General features: G+C 36.4%; 1 long non-coding RNA gene across 1 annotated transcript; it reads left to right on the top strand.

Annotated features, from left to right (window-relative positions):
* Positions 1–605: 605 nt before the first annotated feature.
* On the top strand, positions 606–7,630 carry LOC131995178 (uncharacterized). Its single transcript, XR_009397231.1, has 2 exons — positions 606–951; positions 7,387–7,630. It is a non-coding gene; the product is annotated as an uncharacterized LOC131995178 (long non-coding RNA).
* The last annotated feature ends 10,164 nt before the right edge of the window (positions 7,631–17,794 follow it).

The following is a 17,794-nucleotide window of genomic DNA, read 5'->3' as shown; positions in this document are numbered from 1 at the left end:
TAAATAAATATCCTTGAGTGTAAGTGTATTGGTGTTTATCCGTTTGAAGGGAGGCCGAGTTTAATAACAAAATAAGAGCAAAAACAAAACAGAAGTGGCGGTCATATAAAGTTGCTGACCTTTTTGAGTGCATTCTGTAGAATAGGCACTGCAGCGGCAAGCAACGAAGAATTGAGGTTCAAGACACAATGACACTCCCTTATGGTCGTCGATGATAATGCCTGAAAAGATTTACTTAAGGGATCACAGACGGAAAAAACAAAAACACACCAGAACAATGAGAAATCTTAAGAAAAACAAACCCTTTTTTTGTGGCAGACACTGGTCGTCGTCGTCATCGGTTCTTGCTCCTGCTCTGCTGCCATAAGTTTGCATAGGACTTGAAACTTGTCCTATCAATTATCAGACAACCACTATCCCTTTCGTGTAAGTTTTGTTTCTTGTCTTTGCTGCAACAGCAATGCAGGCATGCATGCATCTTCCCTAAGTTCTGAAGTATTTCTCTTGGTCAACAAGATTGCGTCGAGAAAGATGCAGCCTCTGCTGCTGATCTGATTTAAATTTTACTCAATTTCACTGAATAGCGGCAGATTGTTTGAGTTCCTTCGATTCTCATCCTCTGTCATGGTTGGCACTATAAATATGGGTTGTCATGGCCTGCAATATCATTCAGTGTTTTGTGTTGAGACTGTTTAGAGTTTTATGCGGTGTTCCTGATCATATCCTACCGGACATTTACAATATTTGGACTTTTTTCATTCATTAACACCACCACCACCACCACAAGGAATTTCGTCATCTCCACCATCCATGATGCAGTCATTCTAAACAGGACAAAATTAAAAAGCTCCCTTCTGTTTCTCCAACTATGTTTCCAGTGGCAGCATAAACTGAAAATGGATTATTAATCACTCCCCGCACAAGTTTGTTACTGGTTTTACTGTCACAAAGGTATGAACCGGATCGATATCGAAAGCTGTTGATGATAATCAAATGAAAAGAAAAAAGTGAAAGAGCATAATTTTTTTTATTGTATATGTGAATGTGACTTTTTTAGAAAATTCGGTTGAATTTTGGTAATTAATAATGCAAAGCAAGTGATAGACATTTTATATACAAAATACGGCAAATTCAAATCAAAAAATATTGGTTACTGTTTTGTTTTTTGAGCGAATTGAGAGACGCATATTCTCCATACCAGTTAACAATATACGAATTATTATGTCGATTTACTAAATACTATGGATTGAGGATTTTACTTCCTTGAATCCATTTATATGGTATTTATCATGAATGTAACCCTGTAACATTACTGGCAGTGACGCAGTTCAGGGATCGGCCAAGAACCACTTCCTGATGCCATTTAGTCTTGGCCGTCTATCTGAAATTTCTTTATAAAATTGCCGTTAGCGTTAATATCCTTTCGTCACGAAATTGTACACATATAATTATTTGTTCACCAAGATCAAAAGATAAATTTTGGTTTTTTGGAACATTCTTACCAACATATTTTAAATGTCGCCATAGCTGCAAACGCAAATTGATACTATTGGGTTGCCCAAAAAGTAATTGCGGATTTTTCATATAGTCGGCGTTGACAAATTTTTTCACAGCTTGTGACTCTGTAATTGCATTCTTTCTTCTGTCAGTTATCAGCTGTTACTTTTAGCTTGCTTTAGAAAAAAAGTGTAAAAAAAGTATATTTGATTAAAGTTCATTCTAAGTTTTATTAAAAATGCATTTACTTTCTTTTAAAAAATCCGCAATTACTTTTTGGGCAACCCAATAATATTTTCATTTAATTTACAACACACCAATATATATGTTAATCGTTAAAAAATCGTTTGAAGCTGGGTTACGATTATTGTTTTCATACCCAACACCATTTAGTCGTTCCGCTTGTAACACCTTGATATATGACCCCATCATTTTTATACCCACCGCCGTAGTATGTGGGTATATTCATTTTGTCATTCCGTTTACAACACATCGAAATATACATTTCCGACCCCATAAAGTATATATATTTCGTCGTAAAAATCGATGACGACCATGTCCTAGTCATATCTGTCCGTCTGTTTGTTGAGATCACCCTACAGTCTTTAAAAATTGAAATATTGAGCTGAAACTTTGCACAGATCCTTTTTTAATCCAAAGACAGCTTGAAGAAGGGCAATATCGGAGTATATCCTAATATAGCCCTCATATAGACCGATCAGCCGATCTAAGTTCTTAGGCCTACAAAGCCACATATATTATCCGATTTTGCTAAAATTTTGGTAAATGAGTTGTGTTAAGCCCTTCGACATCCTTCTTAAATTTGGCCTAGATCGGTCCAGATTTGGATAAAGCTGCCATATAGACCGATCTCTCGATTAAAGATTTTGAGCCTTTAAAAAGAGAATTTATTGTCCTATGTCGCCGAAATTTTAAACATTGAGTTGTGTTAGCCTTCGACATCCTTCTTAAATTTGGCCTAGATCGGTCCAGATTTGAATATGGCTGCCATATAGACCGATCTGTCGATTTAAAGTTTTGGCCGCATAAAAGACGCTTTTATAACCCGATTTCGCCGTAATTTGGGACAGTGAGTTGTGTAAGGCCTTTCGACGTTCCTCTTCAATTTGGTCTAGATCGGCTCATATTTGGATATAGCTGGCATATAGACAAATCTCTCTATTTAAAGTCTTGGCCCCTTAAAAGACGCATTTATAATTCGATTTCGCTGAAATTTGACAAAATGTCTAATGTTAGGCTTTTTGACATCCGTATCGTATATGGCTCAGATCGGTCTATATTTGGATAAAGCTGCCAAAAAGACCAATATTTTGTTCTACAAAATTGAACAGACTTGCACTAGTTAACCCATATTTCGATGTAGTTGCTATGGGGCATAAATTATGAATTTTTCATCGGCTTATGATGAAAGGAGGACATCGTAGCGCAGAGGTTAGCATGTCCTCCTATGACGCTGGTCGCCTGGGTTCGAATCCTGACAGGAACATCAGGAAATTGTTCAGCAGTGGGTATTCCCTCCTAATGCAGGCGACATTTGTGAGCTACTTTGCCATGTAAAAACTTCTCCCCAGAGAGGTGTCACTCTGCGGCACGCCGTTTGGACTCGTTTATAAAAAGGAGGTCCCTTATCATTGAGCTTAAAATTGAATCGGACAGCACTCATTGATTTGTGAGAAGTTTTCCCCAGTTCCTAAATGGAATGTTCATGCGCAAATTTGCATTTTTCATTTGCATGAAGAAAGGTTTACATATATACCAGAGGTGGTGGGTATCCAAAGTTCGTCCCTGCTGAACTCAACTTCGTTTTACTTGTTAGATTCGACTTTGCTGTGTCTATCTGTCAGTCTGTCCAGGTTAATTTGTGTAAACAGCTTAGATCGCAAATTGCTCAAATTGATCAGCTCATATTAAAATTTGGCACATAAACCCTATTCACACTGCTCATTAAATAGTGATAAATGGTTCACACCAACCGGTTTAAAAACCGAAAAACTAAATATGAGCCAATAAAACAGATTTTAATGATCAGTGTAAACGTACTTACACTTTATTTGTTAGTTTAGAGACGTATCCTACTGAAAAACATGAATGAACTTAGTTGAAGTGCATATCATTCATAATTACCAAATCTCTGCGAAATCAAAAAAGAAAAATTGTTAGCTTCTTAGAAGACTAGTCAGGAGATAGGTTTATATTAAAGCTATATCACTTTATATGCCGTTTTGAATCATACTTACCAAACAATTGCGGTTTCACGCGACTCAAGACCTCAATTCGGTATTTAGGTCTATATGGGAGCTGTATTAGGTTATAGACTGATATGGATCATACTTGTCATGGTTATTGGAAGTTGAACGTAATGTGCACAAATTCAACCAAATCCGATAACAATTGAGGCTTCCAGGGGCTAAAAATCTCAAATCGGGAGATATACCCATAGAAAAAAGTTTGCTGAAAATAGCAAACACTGTCCGCTGAATATAAGTAGTTAATTTTGCTGCTATTGCAGCATTAGCTCTGCTATTACAACAGTTGTTGTTTGCTGTTACAATCTGAAAGTTTGCTGAAAATAGCAAACACTGTCTGCTGAATACAAATAGTTAATTTTGCTGCTATTGCAGCATTAGCTCTGCTATTACAACAGTTGTTGTTTGCTATTACAATCTGTTGTTCGCTGAAAATGACTGCTGCCTAATTTTGAACGGGATGTTAGAAGAATTATAGAACACATATGTATATGTGTGACTCAGTGGATGTTAATAATCACCACTGAATTTATACATTCCATAACTTTTTTTTTAAATTTAGATACAAAAAGCCATGCCAGTCATATTAGTAAAGCAATAATAAAAAATGCGAACTAGCGCAAGTAATCAAAACTAGTAACAGGCAACCATAAAAAGAAGCATACAAATTTTTTTCCAGCAGACTTGTGTACTTAAAACAGCAGATTTTTTTAGTTGAAATAGCAATAACAAATGTTTGCTAATACAGCTGCCCTATGTTTGCTGAAACAGCAGTAATGTCAGCTTTCCCATTTTCAGGAGACAAATCTGATGTTTTAGAAACAGTTTATAGACCGATTTGAACCATACATGTAATGCACACACAAAAAGACAACGTTTGTGATATTCTTACGAGAAACAAAATACTTTTATTATGAAGTTTTTTTTTTAGCTAACTAAAAACTTTTTAATGGCAAAAGTGTTTTGATAGACGCAAACGATTATACGTCTACCGGACTAATAATTATTCTCTTGTGTCTCTCTACTAGAAACAGAGAGGGTAGGTATTTAAGCATATAGACCAGTGATGGATAAAGAGTGATGGGCGGATGGTTAGCTCCGAAATTGACAAATTTAAAAGTTTCACCATATGTACGCCCAAAAATCATTAGAGCAACATGGAAGGCTGTTAATATATTTGTGTGTCATAACATCGAGATAAAACCAACTAAATTTTGGAAGAGTTTGAATTTCCACATAGATGCGCATATAATTCGTAAGAATTTGAGCAAGAATTGTGTTACAACATTAAATTGAACTTGGTAACCTTTTCAATATGCACAATCTATTCTAAAATTAACAAGTAAAATGCGTTAAGTTCGGGCGGGTCGAACTTTGGATACACACCTACTCGGGTATACATGCAAACCATCTTTCGTCATAATGCATAAATTATGCCCCCATAGCAGCTATATGGAAATATGGTCCGATTTGGACCAAATTCGGCACGGAAATTGAGTGGTCTAATAAGAACAAATCATTGTTCAATTTTGTAGAACTAAATATTGGTCTTTTTGGTAGCTATATCCAAATATAGACCGATCTGAACCATATACGACAAGGATGTCGAAAAGCCTAACAAAAGGCACAGTGTCATATCTCAGCGAAATCGCATTATAAATGCGTCTTTTATCGGCCCAAGACATTAAATCGAGAGATCGGTCGGAAGCTGTATTCATATCCGATATGGCTCACCTTCGAACTCCCTGCCTATGGACAAAAAAAGTATCTGTGCAAATTTTCAGCCCTATATCTCTATTTTTAAAGACCGTAGCGTGATTTCAACAGACAGACGTACGGACATGGCTAGTTCGTCTTAGATTTTTGCGACGATCAAGAATATATATACTTTATAGGGTCGGAAATGGATATTTCTTGAGGGTGCAATTCTTATCCAATCTGTTTAAATTTTATATATGCCGTTTTGGTATTACTTTCAACAACTGTGCCAAGTATGGTCTAAATCGGTTGATAACCTGATATCGCTGCCAAATTAATCAATCTACCAATTTGCCAACCTGCATCCTAGACGGCGCTATTTTTATCCATTTTGGTTGAAATTTTGCACATGTCATACCACTTCCATCAACTGTGCCAAGTATGGTCTAAATTGGTTGATAACCTGATATAGCTGCTACAAAAACCGATCTCCCACTTTGACCTTCTTACCCTTTGGAGGGCGCAATTATTACTTGATTTACCTGCAATTTTGGAGGTGTTTTTTTTCTATAACTCCTAACAGCCATGGTAAGTACGGCTCATATCCATGGTGGAGGGTATATACGATTCGGCCATGCTTTTACTTGTTTTTTTTTTCATAAGCTAGTTAAATTCGAAGATGGGCTATATCGTACTATATATTGATATAGCCCACATATAGACCGATCTATCGATGTAAGGTCTTATACCCTAAAAATCGCATTTTCTCCCCGATTTTGATGAAATATGGCACAGTGAGCTGTGTTAGGTCCCTTAATATATCTAAATCGGTCGATAATTGCGATATTTAGCAGCTTATGAAGTAAAATTTTGAGATCTGTTTATGTGGGACCTTAACATGGACCGGCTTGGCACAATCCCAACCAACCTACACTAATAACAGGTGTTTGTGTAAAATTTCGAGCTCTAAATGTTAGCTTTCGACGGACAGACGGATGGATACCCCTAGATAGACTTAAAATATTATTAAGATCAAGAATGTATAGGGTCATATACCATTATAATTTTGGGTTGTGTTACTACGTACAGATGAAGTTATTGTGCCCCCATCCTGGGGGTGGATTGAGGTGTACTTTTAAATACTACTACTACTACTAAATTTCCCATGGACATTCCACTAAGAAACAGGGAATACTTCTCTCATATCAATAAGTGCAGTCCGATTAAAGTTTAAGCTCAATGATAAGGGGACTCCTTTTTAATGCCGAGTCCGAACGGCGTGCCGCATAGCGACGCCACTTGGTAGAGAAGTTTAAACATGCCAGGATACCACAGAAATGTTGCGGGCATTAATTAAGAGATAACCACCCCTGAATATTTTGATGATGTTCAAGCCGGGATTTGAACCCAGGCGTTCGGCGTCATAGGAGGGCATGCAAACCTCTGCGCCGCGGTCGCCTTCGGGGGCATAACGCCAAACAACAACAAGTAAAGAAATGTTCAATTCGGGCGGTGCCGACAATATGATACCTGGCGTGAAAATCAGATAAATTGTCAGCGGTGGCTATCGCCTTACTAATGCTGTCTATACTTGTGAGGTATCCTACCATGTTAAAACTTCTCTACCAAGTGGTGTCGCTATGCAACACACCGTTCGGACTCGGCTTACATAACGGGACCCCCTATGATTGAGCTTGAACTTTAATCGGACTGCACTCATTGATATGAGAGAAGTATACCCTGTTGCTTATTGGCAGAAGGCATCTTTCCTCACTCCTGGATAATTTAAAATTAAATTAAATCGAAATTTCTTGAGAAAAATTTCGATTTAATTTCGCCTGCAATGTTGATCTTCACGATAAATCTAGCGATTGTTTCAATCTTTTTTAATCTGTTTCTTTCTTATTTATATTTTTATTTGCAGGTAACAGATGGGAGCTTTCCCCAAAAGAAAATGTCACAATAATTTCCCTCGCATATGCTCGATCAACATGGACCATCGATGAAACTCTCAATGGGAGCTCAGCACTAAAACATTGAATCAATGCTGGGATACTTCAAACGATGTTTCGAATTTTAAACAAAATTTAAATTTGTTATTAATTTAGGTTAAATCAATAAAAAATTGCAATAGGCGAAAAAAAGTTTGCTGGCCCAGCAGCAAAGTGTTCAGTGTTTTTCTGTATCAAATAATGGTGGTAGGGGGAGTCTTATCTGATACCTCATATCAATGAATTATTAACGATTTACCATTTAAATTAATTACACTTTGAAACAGTTTTAGGATTATGTATTGAAGCGTGGAAAATTCCAAGTTACGATGATGACATAAGATCAGTGGAGCCAAGCCCTTAGGAGCATAGAGTTACCAGAAGAAACTTTTTCGGCCACTCCCTCGAATAGACCATATACAAATAAAACGCTTATCTTTATTAATTTCTCAAAATTTTATTAGAAAGTGATTCGACACAAAGCTGTAGAGGTCTGTCAAAACTCACTGTTTCAAATTTCATCAAAATCGGATGAAAAATGCTCTTTTTATGGGCTCAATACTCTATATCGGGAGATCGGTCTATATGGCAGCTTTATCCAAACATGGTCTTCCAGAAAACACTGTGCCAAATTTCATCGAATTCGGGTAATAAATGAATCTTTTATGGCCTCAATACCCTATACCGGGATCGGGTGGTCGGTCTATAGGGCAGCTATAGACCGACCACCCAAAAATAGGCCGATCTGAGCCGCATTTCACAGAAATGGATCGGAGTCTACCAGAATTCACTGTGCCAAATATCATCGAAATTGGATGAAAATTTTACCAATTTATTGCCTTAAGATTTTAAGTCTGGAGATCGGTCTATATAGCGGATATATATCTTGAGGTCCCTTATCATTGTGCTTAACCTTGTAACGGACAGCACTCAAGGGAATGAGATAATTTTGGCCGCAGTTTCTTAATGGCATTTTTAGCATTACCAAGTTTTTAATAATGATTTTTTTTCTATTATTACAAATAAGTGCTTATTCTTGAGCTCCATCGAATGTTGTATGTAATGACATTTGTACTACCGGTAACACAGATGGTATTCCTGTTGATTACTCGTTATATTCTAGCAGCTAGTAAATCTAAGGATAATGAATTATCCGTTATTTTACATGCCAAAAATAATGGCATGAACTTACCAAGTTTTTGCTGGGTATTTTTATTTTCAAAAATTTTAGAATTTAATTTTTTTTTAAATAATTTTTAGCACTTTGTCCGGAGTAGGAGCCGAGGTAAATTTTCATATTTCTGCTCCTAAATAAAATTAGGCCCAAAATTGCCTAATCATTGTTCAATTTTGTAGAACTAAATATTGGTCTTTTTGGTAGCTATATCCAAATATAGACCGATCTGAACCATATACGACAAGGATGTCGAAAAGCCTAACAAAAGGCACAGTGTCATATCTCAGCGAAATCGCATTATAAATGCGTCTTTTATCGGCCCAAGACATTAAATCGAGAGATCGGTCGGAAGCTGTATTCATATCCGATATGGCTCACCTTCGAACTCCCTGCCTATGGACAAAAAAAGTATCTGTGCAAATTTTCAGCCCTATATCTCTATTTTTAAAGACCGTAGCGTGATTTCAACAGACAGACGTACGGACATGGCTAGTTCGTCTTAGATTTTTGCGACGATCAAGAATATATATACTTTATAGGGTCGGAAATGGATATTTCTTGAGGGTGCAATTCTTATCCAATCTGTTTAAATTTTATATATGCCGTTTTGGTATTACTTTCAACAACTGTGCCAAGTATGGTCTAAATCGGTTGATAACCTGATATCGCTGCCAAATTAATCAATCTACCAATTTGCCAACCTGCATCCTAGACGGCGCTATTTTTATCCATTTTGGTTGAAATTTTGCACATGTCATACCACTTCCATCAACTGTGCCAAGTATGGTCTAAATTGGTTGATAACCTGATATAGCTGCTACAAAAACCGATCTCCCACTTTGACCTTCTTACCCTTTGGAGGGCGCAATTATTACTTGATTTACCTGCAATTTTGGAGGTGTTTTTTTTCTATAACTCCTAACAGCCATGGTAAGTACGGCTCATATCCATGGTGGAGGGTATATACGATTCGGCCATGCTTTTACTTGTTTTTTTTTTCATAAGCTAGTTAAATTCGAAGATGGGCTATATCGTACTATATATTGATATAGCCCACATATAGACCGATCTATCGATGTAAGGTCTTATACCCTAAAAATCGCATTTTCTCCCCGATTTTGATGAAATATGGCACAGTGAGCTGTGTTAGGTCCCTTAATATATCTAAATCGGTCGATAATTGCGATATTTAGCAGCTTATGAAGTAAAATTTTGAGATCTGTTTATGTGGGACCTTAACATGGACCGGCTTGGCACAATCCCAACCAACCTACACTAATAACAGGTGTTTGTGTAAAATTTCGAGCTCTAAATGTTAGCTTTCGACGGACAGACGGATGGATACCCCTAGATAGACTTAAAATATTATTAAGATCAAGAATGTATAGGGTCATATACCATTATAATTTTGGGTTGTGTTACTACGTACAGATGAAGTTATTGTGCCCCCATCCTGGGGGTGGATTGAGGTGTACTTTTAAATACTACTACTACTACTAAATTTCCCATGGACATTCCACTAAGAAACAGGGAATACTTCTCTCATATCAATAAGTGCAGTCCGATTAAAGTTTAAGCTCAATGATAAGGGGACTCCTTTTTAATGCCGAGTCCGAACGGCGTGCCGCATAGCGACGCCACTTGGTAGAGAAGTTTAAACATGCCAGGATACCACAGAAATGTTGCGGGCATTAATTAAGAGATAACCACCCCTGAATATTTTGATGATGTTCAAGCCGGGATTTGAACCCAGGCGTTCGGCGTCATAGGAGGGCATGCAAACCTCTGCGCCGCGGTCGCCTTCGGGGGCATAACGCCAAACAACAACAAGTAAAGAAATGTTCAATTCGGGCGGTGCCGACAATATGATACCTGGCGTGAAAATCAGATAAATTGTCAGCGGTGGCTATCGCCTTACTAATGCTGTCTATACTTGTGAGGTATCCTACCATGTTAAAACTTCTCTACCAAGTGGTGTCGCTATGCAACACACCGTTCGGACTCGGCTTACATAACGGGACCCCCTATGATTGAGCTTGAACTTTAATCGGACTGCACTCATTGATATGAGAGAAGTATACCCTGTTGCTTATTGGCAGAAGGCATCTTTCCTCACTCCTGGATAATTTAAAATTAAATTAAATCGAAATTTCTTGAGAAAAATTTCGATTTAATTTCGCCTGCAATGTTGATCTTCACGATAAATCTAGCGATTGTTTCAATCTTTTTTAATCTGTTTCTTTCTTATTTATATTTTTATTTGCAGGTAACAGATGGGAGCTTTCCCCAAAAGAAAATGTCACAATAATTTCCCTCGCATATGCTCGATCAACATGGACCATCGATGAAACTCTCAATGGGAGCTCAGCACTAAAACATTGAATCAATGCTGGGATACTTCAAACGATGTTTCGAATTTTAAACAAAATTTAAATTTGTTATTAATTTAGGTTAAATCAATAAAAAATTGCAATAGGCGAAAAAAAGTTTGCTGGCCCAGCAGCAAAGTGTTCAGTGTTTTTCTGTATCAAATAATGGTGGTAGGGGGAGTCTTATCTGATACCTCATATCAATGAATTATTAACGATTTACCATTTAAATTAATTACACTTTGAAACAGTTTTAGGATTATGTATTGAAGCGTGGAAAATTCCAAGTTACGATGATGACATAAGATCAGTGGAGCCAAGCCCTTAGGAGCATAGAGTTACCAGAAGAAACTTTTTCGGCCACTCCCTCGAATAGACCATATACAAATAAAACGCTTATCTTTATTAATTTCTCAAAATTTTATTAGAAAGTGATTCGACACAAAGCTGTAGAGGTCTGTCAAAACTCACTGTTTCAAATTTCATCAAAATCGGATGAAAAATGCTCTTTTTATGGGCTCAATACTCTATATCGGGAGATCGGTCTATATGGCAGCTTTATCCAAACATGGTCTTCCAGAAAACACTGTGCCAAATTTCATCGAATTCGGGTAATAAATGAATCTTTTATGGCCTCAATACCCTATACCGGGATCGGGTGGTCGGTCTATAGGGCAGCTATAGACCGACCACCCAAAAATAGGCCGATCTGAGCCGCATTTCACAGAAATGGATCGGAGTCTACCAGAATTCACTGTGCCAAATATCATCGAAATTGGATGAAAATTTTACCAATTTATTGCCTTAAGATTTTAAGTCTGGAGATCGGTCTATATAGCGGATATATATCTTGAGGTCCCTTATCATTGTGCTTAACCTTGTAACGGACAGCACTCAAGGGAATGAGATAATTTTGGCCGCAGTTTCTTAATGGCATTTTTAGCATTACCAAGTTTTTAATAATGATTTTTTTTCTATTATTACAAATAAGTGCTTATTCTTGAGCTCCATCGAATGTTGTATGTAATGACATTTGTACTACCGGTAACACAGATGGTATTCCTGTTGATTACTCGTTATATTCTAGCAGCTAGTAAATCTAAGGATAATGAATTATCCGTTATTTTACATGCCAAAAATAATGGCATGAACTTACCAAGTTTTTGCTGGGTATTTTTATTTTCAAAAATTTTAGAATTTAATTTTTTTTTAAATAATTTTTAGCACTTTGTCCGGAGTAGGAGCCGAGGTAAATTTTCATATTTCTGCTCCTAAATAAAATTAGGCCCAAAATTGCCAAAAATATATTTTGACTAGCTGGACTGGGCCGGATCCACTGTGTCTTCCCTACCTTTCCATTACCTTTTATTTGAGCCTTATATTGCCATGGCTAGTAAATAAATTCAGTATGGGGTTGTTTTGGGGGCGATACGGCCCATCCGACATATCGCCCCGAATATGAATATCAAATTCGTGCTCCTCAACTGGACTCTTTAGAAAGTAACATATTCAATTTTGGATATTGTGTCGGCACGGGTTATCGTTAACCCATTGCCATAAAATTCTGAATTTTGCTTTCTGGGATAAAAAGGAAATGAAATGGGGGGTATGCGCTTCTCTATTTGTAAAAAAAATTCCTTTTATAATGTGGGACAGTCTAATGTACATATGCAATATGATTTTCTATATGATATAAAATCAGTAGTTTTTTGGATATACCACTAATTGTAGAGGATGTATTCATGCCTTGGTATAGTGTAACTAATGTCAAAATGGCATTCCGTTAGCCAAGTTATTTAAATTTAATTTTTTTTATCAAATTTCAAATAAAACTGAACTGCATTACTCATTTATTTGCTTATTTTTCTTGGCGATCAGATTAATTACTTAGGATTATAGACCAAAGAGCGATAGTGCGACTTATAGACAACAAGCCAGACAGGCAGACAGACAGGAAGGCAGGCCAACAAATCGCTAACAAATACTGGATATACACCCCACATAAAGTGACGCTGCATGTAGCTGTAGCGTCCGTCCGGCAATCCAATGCGGCGGTGAGTGTTAGTTTGTGTGCGATGACCTTGTCAAGATCATTTGCGCACACAGTCCGTGCAGCTATTTGCGGTTAATAAAATAATGGAACACATTCGTACGCATTTTTTTGCTGGTTAGTATTTTTTGTTGGCCATGTCAGGTTGACCACATTAACAGCATTAAATGACCGTTTATTGTCGTTGTCTATAAACTTTTCTTTTGTATTTAAATGTATCATTCCATTTTGATTTGTTATATATGACGGGCAAACGGACGAGCAGACGGACGGACGAACGCTCGAATGGATGGCTGGATGAAGGCATTTCGATCAAGGTATAAAGCTCAGCATGATATATGGTACCTAATCTTGCTCGCTCGGTTTTGTGTGAATGGAGAAATCCGCACCAGCGCATTCCACAAATGTTTAAATGCCCTGTAAATCAAGGCAGTCAGCGTTGGGGATTTTACGCCTCTCATAGGGTCTTGCATATGAACTCCTATAGATTTATGTGTTGCGCTCGTTGTTGCCTTCCTCCAATCAACAATTCAATTTAATGACACCATTATTTTAAAGCATAAAACATTTTTACAGTTTTTTTACCATTTGGCTACTGGTCTCGAAACATGAAAGAGAGCAGAAGTAGGAAAACAAGTCCAATATTCGGATGTAGTACATATTCTGCCTCATTGCGTTATAATCGGCTGGGTTTGTAGAGGTAGGCTTTTGTTGTAGTCGTGAGATGTGAAAGGTTAGAGCTATGAATGGTAACGGTTACCTTCGTATTTTTGTGTTTTTTTTTTCTTGTTTTCCTTTAAACCCAACAAATGCGTAAAATTGTTGAATAATTATTTTAACATAAACAATTGGGGTTTCTGTTACAATTTAATGGAATTTCAATTTCATAACAATTATTAAAATTTTTTTTTTTATTTTATTTATTTATTGACAATTATACTTATAACTAAATTACAAATATAATGCAAGCTCTGACTACATAGGTCCTAAGCTTGAGAAAAGTAAGAGTTTATTAGCATTATATAATAGGAAATTTAAACGGAACATTTATATAAATATTTAAAGAGAAAAAAAAAATTAAGTTATATTACCAATTTTGCGTAATTCAAGAGAATTATGTGAGTATTTACAAAGGGGAGAATTTAAATAAGGTTATATAGGTTACATGATTTAAGAAAATTAATTAAGTCTAATTTGTTTGAAGGGGCATTGATATTGCTAAGAATCTCCAATAAACTTTTGTTTGGAAAATAATTTGATATAAGCAATTTAATATGTGGGCAGAATAAAAATATATGAGTCGTATCGGAAGTACTGGATCTACAGAACGGACAGTGTTTATCTAAAGTTCGGTCAATGACCTGGTCATGTGTCAAACGACAGTAACCTAATCTTAGCCTTATAATTTTGACTTGATCACTCCTGGACAGTAATTGGTCTTTGTGTAGATAGTCATGCAGATTTAATTTATTTCTATTCAGATTCTTATACCAAAGCGAGGAGCTGTTCCATATCTCAATTTGTTTTAATGAAAAATCTTTTTGTATATGTTTCTTTATATCATTTGGGGATGTATTTGCGGTGGATATAAGAGGCATTTTATTGGCTTGTTTAGCTACTGCATCAGCAAATTCGTTTCCTAAAATATTAGAGTGACCTGGAACCCAAATTAATTTGATTTTTCTATTTTCTTGGATCAGCAGATCTCTTATTATGGAGGAATAAACCTCAGTACTGTTGTGGTTCGCTATAGAGTCCAAGGCAGATAATGAATCAGAGACGATAGCAAAATTGCCTTTAGATCTCTTTGCGAACTTGATAGCTTCAAGAATTGCGATTATTTCAGCCGAGAAAACTGAGCTATATTCTGGAAGAAGAGATGTCTTGATAATTCTCTTGTCGGTAACTAGACTATAACTTGTAACATTGTTAATTTTAGAACCATCTGTGAAAATGAAACTATAGTTCTGCAGTTTGGTGCAAATATTCTGAAATTCAGCTACATAAAGATGTGGGATTGTATGCTCCTTTGAATACTTTCGTAGGGATGTATCTAATGTTGCTGGATTGAACCTCCAATAAGGGTTATTCGTCTTGGGAGCGGGGTAGTTGAAAGGTAGGTTGTAGGATTTACAGGCGGAAACAATACGCCCAATAGCGGAGTCTGTTTTATAAAATTTCTTAGTTTTCAAAGCTTTATTAAGCATTTGCATGAGGGGGGTTTTATCATTAAATAAAATTGTTTTAATCAGCTGGGCTGTAGCAATATCTCTATAGTCTTCAATAGTCTTCAGGTTAGCTTCGAATAGTAAATTAAAAATTTTTGTAGTGCGGTGTGCACCTAGCGATAAACGCACGGCAGAATTATATGTAGTTTTGATTTTATTGAGAAGGGCTTTGGAGGTGTATCCGTAAAGATATATACCATATGAGATTTTCGAAACAATGACAGAACGTGTTATAGTGATAAGTGTAGAGGTATCGCAAGAATAGTTTTTGTTTGACAAACATTTAATAATGTTAAGCCTTTTTGAGAGCGATGTGCTTAATTCCTCTATGTGGGAATCCCATTTGTACTTGCTGTTGAAGGTTATGCCAAGTATTTTTAATTTGTTCACTGGACATATAGAGTAGTTGTTGCAGTTTAGAACTGGACTGCAGTTTCGTTTTCTGCAAATGTGGAGATGCTTACATTTGTCTATTGACAGTTCCGCTCCGGAATAGTTACACCAGTCTTCTATAGCGCATATCGTATTGTTAAGGTCGATGATCGGTTGGTTCAGCCTGCTAAGTTCCTTTATTATTACAAAATCATCGGCGTAGGATAAGAATTTCAGAGATTTGTCTGATTCGAGTAATTCTGAAAGCTTATTATAAGCGATTAGAAATAAAACTACAGAAAGGGGTGAACCCTGGGGTATACCATTGTGAAGGTTATTGAGTTCGGAGCTGTATGCTCCAACTTTTACTTTAATCTTCCTATTAGTTAAGTAGTTCTTAATGTATTTAAAAATTTTGGGTCCGATACCCCATTCCTCCAATTGATTGAGAATAGTGTGTAAGCCAATCTTATCAAAAGCTTTTGAAAAGTCAAGTGATATTATAGAAATGTGTTTTCTTGTTCTTAGGGAGTTATTTATTATATAATCTAGAAGTAAAAGTGGATCTGCTATACTTTTACCTTTTTTAAAACCAAATTGGTTATTGTTAAGTAGCTTATTAGAAGAGATAAACCACCATAGTCTATTGGCTACAATTTTGTCCAGTACTTTGGAGCAGCATATGTTTAGAGATATAGGCCGATAAGAAGAAACAGAAGTTTTGTCGCCTTTAGGTTTTAGTACTGGGATTATAAGACTGTTTTTATAGAACTGTGGGATTTGTGTGTTCAAGATGTCGTTGTATAATCTCACAATACGTTTCTTGGTATTTAAATCAAGATGTTTTAGCATTTTGTAATTGATTCTATCGATTCCAGGTGTCTTGCCCTTAAGCTTGTTAAGAGATATTGTGAATTCTAAAAAATCTATGTTAGTCTCTATAAGACTAGCATTTTTACTAGGAACTAAGTGTTTCGGGTTCTCTAAAAATTGGCTCTTTAACGATTGGAATAACGTCGGAAAATTAGAATCTTCTGAAAGCTGGGACCAGTATGAACAAAATCTATTTGCAATTCCCGTAGGATTTGAGATCATCCCGTCATCGCCGGATATGTATGGAATAGGTGTTTTCGGCTTAACGCCGCAGAAACGTCTAATATTGGACCAAATCTGGCCCGTAGGATATGAATTGTTAATCACAGATGTAAATTTATCTATTGATTTCTGCTTGGAAAGTTTAAGTTCCCTCTTGTATACTGCATTAGCCCTACGATGTGCGACAAGGTTCTCGTCAGTAATATTTCTTCTGAATAAATTTAAAAAATGATTTCTCTCTCGCTTCAATTTATCTAATTTCTTGTTCCACCATGGAACAAAGGGTCTATACTTAGGGGTTTGATATTGCGGAATTGCTTCGTTAGAAGCCATCAAAATTATTTTTTGAATATTAGCAGCTTCTTTATTAATATTCTCACTACGTTGTCTTTCCAAGCAAAATTTCTCAGAAAGACTCTGAAAAAGGGGCCAGTTGGCCTTGCTTGTATTAAATAAAGGTTTAAGTCGAAACCCATTATCTGACAACTTTTCCTGAAACAGCGTCGTCACTATAGGGAAGTGATCGCTACCATAGAGATCAGTCTCTATATGCCAGTTAGCATGAACTAATAGTGATGCTGAAATTAAAGTGAGATCTATATGGGTGAAAGTCTTGTGAGTAGAAAAATGAGTCGGCGAACCGTCATTTAATATAGCTAGATTTGATTGGGTAATAAACTTTGAAAGAATTTTGCCTCTTTTATTGGTCTTAGCAGATCCCCACTGGGGATGCCAACTATTCATATCTCCTGATATGAGCATGTCATGAGAAGAGAAAGAGAATAGATGTTCCAGGTCCTTGATCGTAAAGGTTTTTGACGGGTTAAGATATGTCGAGTATAAGTAGATATTTGATTTAGCGACAATTTTAACACATACTGTGTCCAAATGGTCATAACTTCCGATGTACTCATGTTGTATAGATTTATGGATTAGTATTGCAGAATTATTTGATGTATAGATACAAAAATTTATTGGTATTGGTATGCTATTTTTAGTTTTGAAGTGAGTTTCTTGAAGAGAAATAATATTGGGTGTGTGCTTCTTTAT

The sequence above is a fragment of the Stomoxys calcitrans genome, chromosome 2 (genome assembly GCF_963082655.1).
Source record: "Stomoxys calcitrans chromosome 2, idStoCalc2.1, whole genome shotgun sequence".
In the NCBI taxonomy this organism is placed as follows: domain Eukaryota; kingdom Metazoa; phylum Arthropoda; class Insecta; order Diptera; family Muscidae; genus Stomoxys; species Stomoxys calcitrans.
The sequence above is the reverse complement of the archived record's forward strand: the minus strand, read 5'-3'. Positions and strand labels throughout refer to the sequence as shown.